This window comes from Podarcis filfolensis (genome assembly GCF_964270895.1).
Source record: "Podarcis filfolensis genome assembly, chromosome: 6".
In the NCBI taxonomy this organism is placed as follows: Eukaryota; Metazoa; Chordata; class Lepidosauria; order Squamata; family Lacertidae; genus Podarcis; species Podarcis filfolensis.
The window spans coordinates 58,299,282-58,311,388 of record NC_139609.1 but is presented as its reverse complement, the minus strand read 5'-3'; the positions used below and the strand labels follow the sequence as shown (position 1 = coordinate 58,311,388).

Here is a 12,107-nt window from a genome sequence, read left to right as displayed (position 1 = left end):
GTGTGTGTGCATGGTTTTCTGTGCTCATGCCCTGTTGGTACTTAATTGGCATGATAGAATCAACAGATTAGAAGACACAAGGCAGTGACAAACGCAAAAAAGAACATATCCACTGGTTTCAAGGGGACAGACCAATGCTGCTACTTACATACAGATTCAAATACATGTGGGTGTGAACGACTCTTATTTGAATGGGAGAAATGAAAGTTAACAAACAATGCTCAAAAGTGGACAAGCTGTAGCTGCACTTCTCCTGAAGGAACAGGTTCATAGCTTGGGGATTCTCCTGGATACATTACTGTCCCTCCAAGAGATGTTGGGTGGGCAGCAATGAGAAAAGAGAGCCTTTTCAGTGGTGGCCTCCTGTCTATGCAATGTTCTCTCCAGTGAGGCCAGCTTGGCATTGACCCTATTATTGGAGGTCATATTAAGACCTTTCTCTACTCCCAGACATTTAATGGTATCTGCCGTGTTTCATAAGCTACTTTTTTCTGTTGTGCATTATTGGCCAGCAGGTGGGTGGATATATTGCAGTACAATGGGGTGCTTTTAAAAGATATTGTACTGTTCCTGTGTTGACTTTGTTGCAGGAATTTATGTATAGGTTGGGGGGGTTGCCCTTCCAGCAGATATCATACACATGCACCCCACTACCAAAATCAGCACAATTACTTTTGTGACTTTTGTGATTTGTCCCCACAAAACACTTCATCACAGTTTCTTCCAATCTATTCCAAGGGCCTTTGCTGCACAATACCAATTGTAACAATTCGCTGAGAAATGTACTGTATCTATGTACTGGCTCACTGGGAAAACTTCAGAAATTTATATAGACATGTGAGCTCAGCTACTCAGCAGGCCCTCTGCCTGAGTGATAACCCCTGGCATCTTGATACCTGAGTGCCAGACAGGAAGCCATTCCAGAAATAAGAAACCCAGATGAAGACAAAAGGGTGTGATTAACTTGACTGGGAAACAAGGAAATGTAAATATCTCTTTTGTTTCACTTGATGGGTGTTTGGCAAGGGGAGGAATGGGGCAGGGTCCAGGATGCTCAGATTACTGCCACCAGACCTCCCCTTTCATTGTGTAACCATGATGTATTAGTGATGTCGTTTTGGGGGTGTAACATGGGGATTACTAAAAAGGTAAAGGTACCCCTGACCATTAGGTCCAGTCGCGGACGAACTCTGGGGTTGCGGTGCTCATCTCGCTCTATAGGCCAAGGGAGCCGGCATTTGTCCGCAGACAGCTTCCAGGTCATGTGGCCAGCATGACTAAGCTGCTTCTAGTGAACTAGAGCAGCGCACGGAAATGCTGTTTACCTTCCCGCTGGAGCGGTACCTATTTATCTACTTGCACTTGACATGCTTTCAAACTGCTAGGTTAGCAGCTAATAAAAGTTTGGGTTCTCTTTTGTATGGGGCTTCCATCTTGTTTCACCTGGTGGCAGGTGGGAGTCCTGTCGCAATAGTCTTCAATAAAGACCAAGCCTACTGGCTGCTGTTTTGGTATTCCTGGCTGGAGTCCTTGTTTTTTGTCCAAGGGAGCCCTCAGATTTCTCCGTTAACAACTTGATTTAAAATTCTGTATTTATTTTTTTATAAGCCACCTTTAGACTTTCTAGGTATAAGGCACCTGAGAAACACAATGGGACAAATTCCAAATTGTGCTCTTCCAATTGTTCCATCTGTGCAAGAAACTTCCCAGATGGAAATATCCCCCATACTCCCATACACCACATGCTGTTCTTGGGGTTCTCAGTCACAACCCCCAAGGTTGATTTTAGGGCATGGGGAGGGAAGGGGGGGGAATCCTGTTGCACAAACAGAAGTCCTTGGGCAAAGATTCTGCAGACAGAGCTGGTTAGGTGAATCCCACCTAATTATTACAGCATATTTTTGTGGCTTTCTGTTCTCAGATGACAGGAGCGCTTATCAGAAGCCTTGGATGGCACGGGATAACAGCAGTGATCGCTGTACAAATACAATGAAGGAACTAGCGCAGCTACCCCTCTGGAAAGAATACTGTTGTAGACTCTGCATTTCAGAGTTCAGGCTTAATCGTCACTTACTCTTACGTTATTTGTTTGCTCTTCAGTGCATTGTTTGCTTCTTTCCACTAGGGGGCAGGTTTTACCAGCAGATTGTGTGGCTCTTCAGGGCAAGAGATCCAAGCAATCTGCTTGAAAGTAGAATTAGCACCGCCCGAAGAGGCACTACAGACAAGCAGACTTTCAGCATATGCTACTTACATTGCAGCAAATGTATAATATCGATCGCCTTACCCCATTTTGTTTTCTTCTGCAGTGTCTGCATCGCACCTCAGCGTCACTCCGTTTTGGACATGCATAATATACTGCCTTTACATTAGTAGTATAAAATTCATTGCCGATTTAGCAAAGCGTTTTTAGGCTTCCACGAGACGTAGCTGCGGATGGGTTAGAAGATGTGCAAGCATCAGTGACAAAAGAAGAGTGCAGATGATTCTAGGGTTCACAAGCCTTAAGATGGGCTATAGTTCACCGTTCCTCTTTCCATAAGACTTGTGAGTTGCACAAATGTGAAGCTCTAGGCCATGGGTAGGCAAACTAAGGCCCGGGGGCTGGATCCGGCCCAATCGCCTTCTCAATCCGGTCCACAGATGGTCTGGGAATCAGTGTGTTTTTACATGAGTACAATGTGTGCTTTTATTTAAAATGCATCTCTGGGTTATTTGTGGGGCATAGGAATTCATGCTTTTTTTTCAAAATATAGTCCAGCCCCCCACATGGTCTGAGGGACAGTGGACCAGCCCCCTGCTTTAGGCAAAGGAACTGGGGAGTGACATTTCCTTAGCTGCAAAGGTGCATAATTTCAGTGGAGGAAACATCATGCAAAAACCTACCTACTGTACAAAAGCAAAATTTACATTCACTGCTGTGCCCACTTTTGCCCAGAAGGGAATGTGACCCCTTGATTGGACCCTGGAAATGGGATAGCCCTATGCTTCTAAGGCATGGGGCTGTGGAAGCAAAAAGGAATAGCCGCGACTTAGGCTGTGTACATACTACCATACTATCTATCCTGTACCTTTAAAGCACATCACTTACCCCCAAAGAATCCTGGGAAATCTTCTTTTCCCCCTTCACAGAGCTACAGCTCCCAGCATCCTTAATACACGGGATTCTTTGGGGAAAGTCATGCGATGGTGATGGGAATGATGGTGTGGGTGTGCCCCTTTTTCTCAATTAGAATTGAAGCAGTCTTCGGGGGGGGACCCAATTTAAAGCATGGTATTTCATAAAAGGACAGGATAGATGCAGGCTAGATATGGCTAACCTGGAAGTGCACTGGATGGAGAATAGATGGGAGTGTGCACAACGTCCTTAATGCTACTGAAATGACAAAAGTGTGAGGAACTGAAAGTAGATTGAGAAGCAGTGGAGGAAGTGCTGTGGCACCTGAGAGGCTGGCTGGCGGTGGCCTGCTCTTCCATAGCAATGGCCCACTTACTTTCAGATACAGTACAACGTAATATTAAAAGTGGAATCTGTATTTCGTGCATCTGTATTTCGGCTTTTTATCTGGCAGGGCTCCTGTGCTTCTGAGAGCTGCCTGACATCTAGAAATGCAGTAGGTAAAGTCTTCCAAGTGTGCAGGAGCAATGATAGGAAAAAGCTTCACCTGGTGAATGACTGCGTGGAGACTTTGCCGTGGTGTTTGCGTAGGAGTGTGTGGGATAGTTTTGGTATTGCTTGTACTAAACTGCTACATTCCTTTTTTTTCCTTTCAGGTTTTGGAAGCTGAAACAAATCGCCATATGAAACAGAATGCGAAAAGCCAGCAAAAGGACTAAATGAATTTTGCTGCTATCCCAGCCCTTAACACATGTACTGGAAGCAAAGATCATTCAGAGAATTTTTCCTCACCAAGTTGAGATAATGTGCACTCAGAATTACATGAACATGTATGTGTTCAGGATGTAGAGGGTGTGTGTGTGTTTGTGTGTATAAAAGCTGTGTTCCTCTCAGCTCTACATCAAAGAAAGAAAGAGGCTGGGACAATTATTATGGATGTGCATTACCATGCGCTCATCACAGCCAGCCCATTTATTAGTTGTATCAGTGACAGCAACCTCAGCTGGCATGGCGTGAGATCAGCACAATAAATGGCCACTTAGTTACAAGCACACAGGGGCTCATTTTCTCTGTGTGCGTTGACATTTTCATTTTAATTAATCCATTTCTGGGACATAATCCCAAGCTGACAAGCCAGAGGTAAAGACTGACTCTTGGCAGAAGTATTTTTTTGTTTATTACATTTCTATTCTTTGCCTAACCCAAGGAGCCCAGGGCAAATTCACACTTCTCCCTCTCCCCAAACACCATTTTATCATCATAACAATCCTGAGGGGTAGTTTGGACTGAAAGAGGGTGACCGACCCACTGAGCTTTAGGGATGAATGGAGAACTGAAACCCAGCTTCCCTAAGTACAATGCTTGAAACACAATATATTTGTTTTGTATTTTGTTTTGTTATTATTTTGTATTTCATTATCATATTGTAGAGTTTTGATTTTCCTTGTTGTAAACTGACAATAGGGATGTTAACTGCAGACAACCAGGTATAAATAAATTGGTTTTGTTGTTGTTAGGATTGTAGGAGGCTGCCCTGTGTCGAATCACGCCATTGGTCCATCTAGCTCAGTATTACCTACACTGATTGGCTGCAGCTCTCCAGGGTTTGGGGCAAGGGTCTCTTCCAGCCCTACTTGGCCAGGAATTGAACAGAGGACGATGATAGTTGTTACACTGATAAAACACCTAAGATGACTTCTTCATTAATCATTTTCCAGTGCTCTTAACATTCTTAGAGCAACTCCAGTAATTCATTACAAATTGTTGAAATGTGATATTTAAGCCATTAGTCAGAATAACCCTTACAACGTCCATAAGCCATTTACACTCTTCCATACTGGATTGGATCAAGAATGGCAACCAACAGTGTCTCCACCCCCATCATTTAGCCCAGACACCGAGGCCCAGGACCTTCTGGCGGTTCCCTCACTGCGAGAAGTGAGGTTGCAGGGAACCAGACAGAGGGCCTTCTCAGTAGCTGCGCCTGCCCTGTAGAATGCCCTCCCATCAGATGTCAAGGAAATAAACAACTACCTGACTTTTAGAAGACATCTGAAGGCAGCCCTGTTTAGGGAAGTTTTTAATATTTGAAGTTTTATTCTGTTTTTAGTCCTCTGTTGGGAGCCGCCCAATGGGCTCCCAGAAGGGCAGGGAATAATAATAATAATAATAATAATAATAATAATAATAATAATAATAATATCAGTGATCCTCAAAGACCATCCCTACCCTACCACCCCCGAATGTATCTTGACTGTGACCCAGATCAAAGTACAAATTCCTCTCATGATTATCAAGGGTTAGATATCAATGGAACTATTCCTTTGCCCCATACACACTCCAATCTTTTGCTCTGAGATTAATATTGTGGGGCTCAAAAATCCTGCTCTTTCATTTTCCTGACGATCTGCTTGCCCTTAAGCTTTGGATGAGGACACAAGTGAAGACCGCAAATGTAATCCTCTCAGTCAGGCTTGTTGAGAAATACGTCTTACAAAGTTCAGCAGAGGTGACCTCCCTAGGAAATATCCATAGGATTGCGATCTAGGTAATTTTCCACACTAACCCTTTTTTCTGGTATCGACAGCATCGTTTGCTCACACATGAACCAGAAGCATCTATCCCAATCCAATGCATTTCCATGTTTTGCCCTTTCTTCTCCTGTTCTGGTGTTGGTGGTGTTTGGTTGTCAGTTTCCTCCCTTCCAAGTGCTTGACCATCACGGTTTATCAAACAAACAACACAAGAACAGTACAAGGCTTTCAGGTGTGAACTGACTGATGCTGTTGACTCAGCTGGTTCGCAGGCCTTACTTGTGATATAGCTGGCGACAGTGTGGAACCCTGCCTGCCTCCCTTGTTTGGCAGCTTCACCACCAGAGCCGTCTTTCCCATTGGTCTTAGTGGTTCGTTGCACCAGGGTGCCGGCCTCTCAAGGGCGCCCTAGCGAGTGGGGGGGGGGGCTGCGTGGCTTTGCCAGCAGCCTCCCCTTTCCCTGCACGCCTGCCAGCTGCGCCCCGCCAACTACAGTGGTACCTCGGGTTAAGTACTTAATTCGTTCCGGAGGTCCGTTCTTAACCTGAAACTGTTCTTAACCTGAAGCACCACTTTATAAAATGGGGCCTCCCGCTGCCGCCGCGCCGCCGCAGCACGATTTCTGTTCTCATCCTGAAGCAAAGTTCTTAACCTGAGGTACTATTTCTGGGTTAGCGGAGTCTGTAACCTGAAGCGTATGTAACCCGAGGTACCACTGTATATGGCTGGCGGGTGTGCAGCTTCCCTCCCAAGCCTCCGCAGGAGGAGAGCGATCCCCGCAGACGCTTAGGATGGAAGCTACGTGCAGCTTCCCTCTCAAGCGTCTGCATCTGCTAAAGACGGCGCCGTTATCCTCCTCCTGCTTCCTGGTGCGCAGCCTTCCTGGGCTGCCTTCTCAGGCGCCCCGAAGCCAGAGGACATGTCCGCCAGCACGTTTTCCTGCTTGATCGCCGCTGTCATGGCGGGGATCGGGGTGGTGGGGGAGGCAGAGGACATTTTCCACCGCCCCCTCCCTTGTTTTGGAGTTGCCGTGGAGGGGCGCCGGAGGGATCTTTGCACCATGGTGCTGGATATGCTTAAGACGGCCCTGCTCACCACTGTCCCTTCCTCTGCTCTTCAGTGAAATTGACAGGATGGGGGTGTGACGTTACCATATGAGTGCTGGAGGTGAAATAGTTAAACAGGTTACCCTATCAGAACCCAGGGGGGTGGAGTCAGAGGGACTATAAAACCAGCTCTGGGAGGGGCAAAGGGGTGTGTTCGTTGGGGAGTTCGTTGGGAATTGGGTGGTTGGTTGGAGTGGGAGATACAGTTGAGATACGGTTTGTGGATAGGTTGAGTTAGTGTAGCGAAATAGGCTGAGTCAGGAACAGTTAGGGGCTAGGCAGAAAAGTAAATATCTGAGAGGTGGTTTAGTGAGTGAGAGCAGGTAGCAAAAGTTATAGGTCTGGATAGGCACCCCATGAATGTAATTGACTGATACTGTTTATGAAACCACACACTTGTTAAACTGTAATAAATAAACAAAAGTTTACGTTTCAATTTAATCCTGACTGGACTCAGTATTGTGCGAGGTAGGGCCTGGGTTGTGAGAAATAAACCCAGCGAGAAATAAAGTGGTGACACAGGGATCAATAGATAGTGAAACGTCCGGGAACCCTGTGTGATTGCCACAGGGCGGGGAGCCTTTCCTGTTCTTTACCTCAAAAAAAGAAAGAAAAAACTCTGATTGAGAACACACATGCACTTTGATGCAAATATAACCTAAAAGACCCCTATCCTTACAGCGATAAGGCAGGGAAAGGATGTGATTTCTCAGAAAGGATGTGCAATGGGGCAGAAGCAGGCAGAGATAGGCAAGTTAGTTCCCACCAAGGTTCTGCAAAGCAATGCCGCTCTCCGCTGCACTCCCTATCTGGGGTTGCAACATTGCCTGCTTCTGTCCCTTTGCCCTTCCTTGTACTTGAAAATATTCATTTTTGTTAATGTGTGGGGTTATGTTCTGCTGCTGCGCACAATCGCCAAACAAAGTTAATGCTCCTTTAGGGTTAGTTTCACATCAATAACCTTTCGTTAATGCAAAACTAGCACTAACTCTGTTCTGTTCAGCGTGGCAGCTGCTGTCCTCGGGATGCACCCCCTAAATTTCTCTGAAGGCCAGTTGCCAGAGAGCATGAGCTGGAGAGAGTGATATTGCACATGTGTCCTGATTGTGGGCTTCCCATGGGTATCCGGTTGGCCACCACCAGAACAGAATGCCAGTTTAGATAGGCATTTGGACGCATCCAGCAGAGCTCTTCTTACCTCTTGTTTTGAGGAGGCTTGGCCGTTTCAGGACCAAAGGTCAACTCCTTTTATCCATTTAAAGCCTGTGATCGGAAGAAGAGAAGTAAATGAATCTCAGCAGCAATATTTTTATTTGTTAAATTTGGCTACTGAAATTAAGAAATAGGGTTATGGAACCAGAAGCAGATTTCTGTGTGTAATAGTAGGGCTTTAAAGCTTGGGTACCAAAGAACATCATAATCCATTTGGTGATGTCTGTTGTAGGGAGTAGGCTTATTACTGTATTATTTACTAGGTTTTGTTTGAAACACGTCAGTGTTGCTAGTGCTCTAGCGCAAGTCACTCCCGTATCTGGGATATGGCCAGCTTCGTTCAACTCGGGTCTTGATGCAAACTAAAAAATCATCACCATTCTGATGAAGTGGTCTCAGGCCCACAAAAGCTTATGCCACAGTAAATATGTTTGTCTTCAAAGTACAATAGGGCTACCCCAACTACCTTCCAGAATTGTCATTTGGGGCCTCTCAATGTCTGTAAACATCTACCAGAAGCCTGTTTCGGAATCTTACTCTTCATACTATTATAGGAAAAGCAAAATCTTCCATCCAACTTCTCGTTAACTAGGACCAATCATGTAATTACCATCAGCAAAAGGAAATACAACGGCCCAGTAATGAGAGGACTTGTTTAATGAGAATTGATTTGGATGTGTTGGCGAGGTTAGGCAACGCTGTGTTAAACAAATGTTACCTCTGACTTTCCAATCATTTTCCTTACTGCAAAATGTCCAAAGGGTTTTTAGTGGGTGGAGAAGTGGGCTTGTTGTGCAAGAGCTCCAAATTGACTTAAATTGTGCAACCTGAATTGAAGGTCCGTATAGTTAAAGCTATGGTTTTCCCAGTAGTGATGTATGGAAGTGAGAGCTGGACCATAAAGAAGGCTGATCGCTGAAGAATTGATGCTTTTGAATTATGGTGCTGGAGGAGACTCTTGAGAGTCCCAAGAAGATCAAACCTATCCATTCTTAAGTGAGCCCTGAGTGCTCACTGGAAGGACAGATCATTAAGCTGAGACTCCAATACTTTGGCCACCTCATGAGAAGACTCCCTGGAAAAGACCCTGATGTTGGGAAAGATGGAGGGCACAAGGAGAAGGGGATGGCACAGGACGAGATGGCTGGATAGTTTTCTTGAAGCTACCAGCATGAGTTTGACCAAACTGCGGGAGGCAGTGGAAGACAGAAGTGCCTGGCGTGCTCTGGTCCATGGGGTCACGAAGAGTCGGACACGACTAAAAGACTAAACAACAACAAGAAGAAGAAGATATGACTGAATCCCACCCCAAAACAGTGACATTTTGAAGAAATGAGATGAAGTTGCCCTTTCCTTTTTAAATATTTTGAGCTGTTGCTGGTCTCCTAATCATTTCAACTGGGCCTTCCACAAAACTTCTTGGATCGTGTCCCCAGCAGGAAACAGAAACATCTTAACCGTAATTTATTTTTGCATGCATGTATGCAAGAACTGCAGATATGGCGAGTCTTGGCGCCGCTGCCTGGGGCCTGGCACCTTCCTTGGACTCGGAGACGAGAAGAGGAGCAAACAACTTTGCCGTGTGAAATGCAAAGGGGCCTGTCGGTTCCCCCGCGCGCAATGCAGCATCAAACTCCAGCGGATGAGCTTCTGCAGAAAGGCGGACACGATCATATGCCTTCGGCTCCTCCACAAAAGTCCAGAAAGCAGCCGGAGCCCTTTTTAAAGCGCCAGGGTTCACGGCGGCCGTGCGCGAGGTCTCCAGGAGATGGCGCGCGCCTTTGCGGCGCCTCTCGTCTCCATTGTCTCGCTCGCTCGCATCGCCCGCCTAGCTTGGCTGTGCTGGGAATCTGCAGCTCGCCGCTTTCGCTCGCCAGCTCCCCTCGGAAGAAGAGACCCGTTCCCGGAGCTGCTGCTTGGATTTTAATGCCAGATGCACGAGGATTAGCAGATCGCCCCGAGGAGCTATCCTGGAATTACCACAGGAGGAGGCGGAGGAGGAGGAGGAAAGGGGGGAAAGGAAAAGGCATTGTGGAAGAGAGAGAGAGAGAGGAGAGGGAGGGAGGCGCGCAGGGAAAAGACGATCGCTTGGAAACGGCAGCAACAGACCAGGAAATCGCTGGGCAGACACCAGGTAAGCTTGGAGCAGGAGGAGGCGTTTGCGAAATGGACTTAGGGAGGCACCGGCAGAGGAGATGTGCGAGACCCAGGTTTGGAAACCAACCAGTTCTCCCTTTCGCAACATGGAAATCGGGAAGGGAGGGAGCTTGTGCAGGGAAGCCGCTTCCACTGCAGTCCCAGCCTTGGATGCAGTGCAGCAGGCGCAGCAAGCCTTGGCGAGCAGGTTGCGCGCATGGAGGCTGAGCCTAGCTTGCAGAGGAATGCTTCGGGAGCGGGATCCTGCTCAGTTCCTCCAATAATCTCTTCCCCAGTTGCAGCGATCTCTCTCTCTTAAAAGCTAAAGCTGGCTTTACTTTAATCTTTCCCTTGGGGTTGGCCTTTCTCTCCCCACCCGTATAGCTTGAACCACATGTGCTCGGATCTCCTTGCAAATGCCTGCTCGCTTTGCGTTCCTCCCTCTTACAAAGCGCAGAGCTTTTGGGCAAAGCAAAAAGCGGGGAGAACGGACCGCAAAAGGGGCGCGGTGCCGGAGGGTTGGTGGGGCGGGGGGTCGCGTAAGAGGGATAAATCCAGTACCTCGGACATGGGCAGCAGAATCTCACTTTCTGGGCAAACTTCTCCAAGCTGACGGGGCACGATGGATCGCTGACTTTTCTGAAAGTTGTAATACTACAATTCCTCTTCTTTCTCTTCCCCGCCCCCTAATAACTCTCCGAGGAATGGACAAGAATTGCCCAAGCTTGAGCGAGAATACAAGGTTGGGGCTCTGTTCCATTTATGTTGGTTGGTTTCTGAAAAATTCCTGGGATCAATAATAATAATAATAATCCATCCCTTGGGATAATCGATTCCAGGAGCCAGCAGCAATGTTAGCACCATTATTCCTTTGTCTAGTATTAGAATTATGACTACTATCTGTGTCATGAATATGTATTTTTAAGGCCTGGCTCTTGCATTTAGGAAAACGTAAGGAGCTTATGATTCCCGTGTGTAGACTGCTTTATATGTAATTTATAGGGTTCTTACTATAATCCTGGTTAAAGTGATGAGTGGGGGAGCAGAATCCTTAATTAGAGGGTCATCCCTGTTTTTCTTTTTAGGAATGCATGGAGGGGGGAAGAGCCATTGACCTACTAAGAAAAATAGTGTTGTGGGGATTTTTTTTAATCAGGCTTTGGGTTGTTTTTCCTTTGTGCCAACTGTGCTGTCAGTGTCCCTCCTCCGCCCAAGCAACATAAATGCTAAACATAAAATAAAAAGCAAATGATAAAACTGGATTTGGAAAAGTGGATGTGTTCAACCGTTTGGTGGGAAAGACCATAATCTTGCACTGAAATGGGTAATAGTAGAAAGCCATTTCCTTTACTTGCGATAAAAAGGAATCCACAAGTTATAAAATTGCACACCAGTTGTAACTTTAGAAACCTTGGACAGTGAGACATGCTGCCTTCTCAGGTGCCAAACTGGAGCAATGTTTACATATGTGCTTCTTAGACTCTCCCTCCTTGTAGTGGCGATAGACAGGGATATGATCCCTTCACAGCAAAACAAGTTTGCTATGTGTTGATTTGATATTGGCTTAAAATGAATCAATGGCCACACTGTGATTGTGTTATAGTATGCCATATAGTTTCCTGCTTCTTAGGCCTTTTATGTCACAGGTACGCTTTCCTTTAAGCATAGATGTAATCTCACCAAATGCAACAAGTCCGTTCCTGACAGGGCTGTTGGAATAACTAGAAGCTTTGCTATTGATTTTCAGCAATCTTTAGAGAAAGCCAGTAGCACTAGCATCCATGCATATATATATATTCCATTTTAATGCCCACCAGCGGAGATTTATCTGCACTGAAATCTGATTGGCAAGGGAGGATGTCTAGCCCAGCTAGCAAGGCTGTCCTGGTCAGGGCTCATTAGCTGCATTACCATGGATTTGTGTGAAACAAAATACAGAGCGTGGTTCGGATCAGGCTGAACATTTGCATGCGTTGTTCCCAGGAGGAAAGCTGAAACGCA

The 12,107-nt window shown here is 46.2% G+C and overlaps 1 protein-coding gene and 1 long non-coding RNA gene across 3 annotated transcripts in view; both read left to right on the top strand.

The window, feature by feature from the left end:
- The window catches only part of LOC310764401, a 468,487-nt gene that overhangs the window by 144,563 nt on the left and 311,817 nt on the right, over positions 1–12,107 (top strand). The gene's annotated exons all lie outside the window — the stretch shown is intronic.
- PIK3C2B (phosphatidylinositol-4-phosphate 3-kinase catalytic subunit type 2 beta) overlaps positions 9,740–12,107 on the top strand; it is an 86,416-nt gene continuing 84,048 nt past the window's right edge. The window contains exon 1 of one of the 2 annotated variants that reach the window (XM_083618106.1): positions 9,740–10,104. The gene's annotated coding sequence lies outside the window, so the exon portion shown is untranslated. Of the gene's footprint in view, positions 10,181–12,107 lie in introns of both variants that reach the window. The other variant, XM_083618107.1, reaches the window with a different exon arrangement.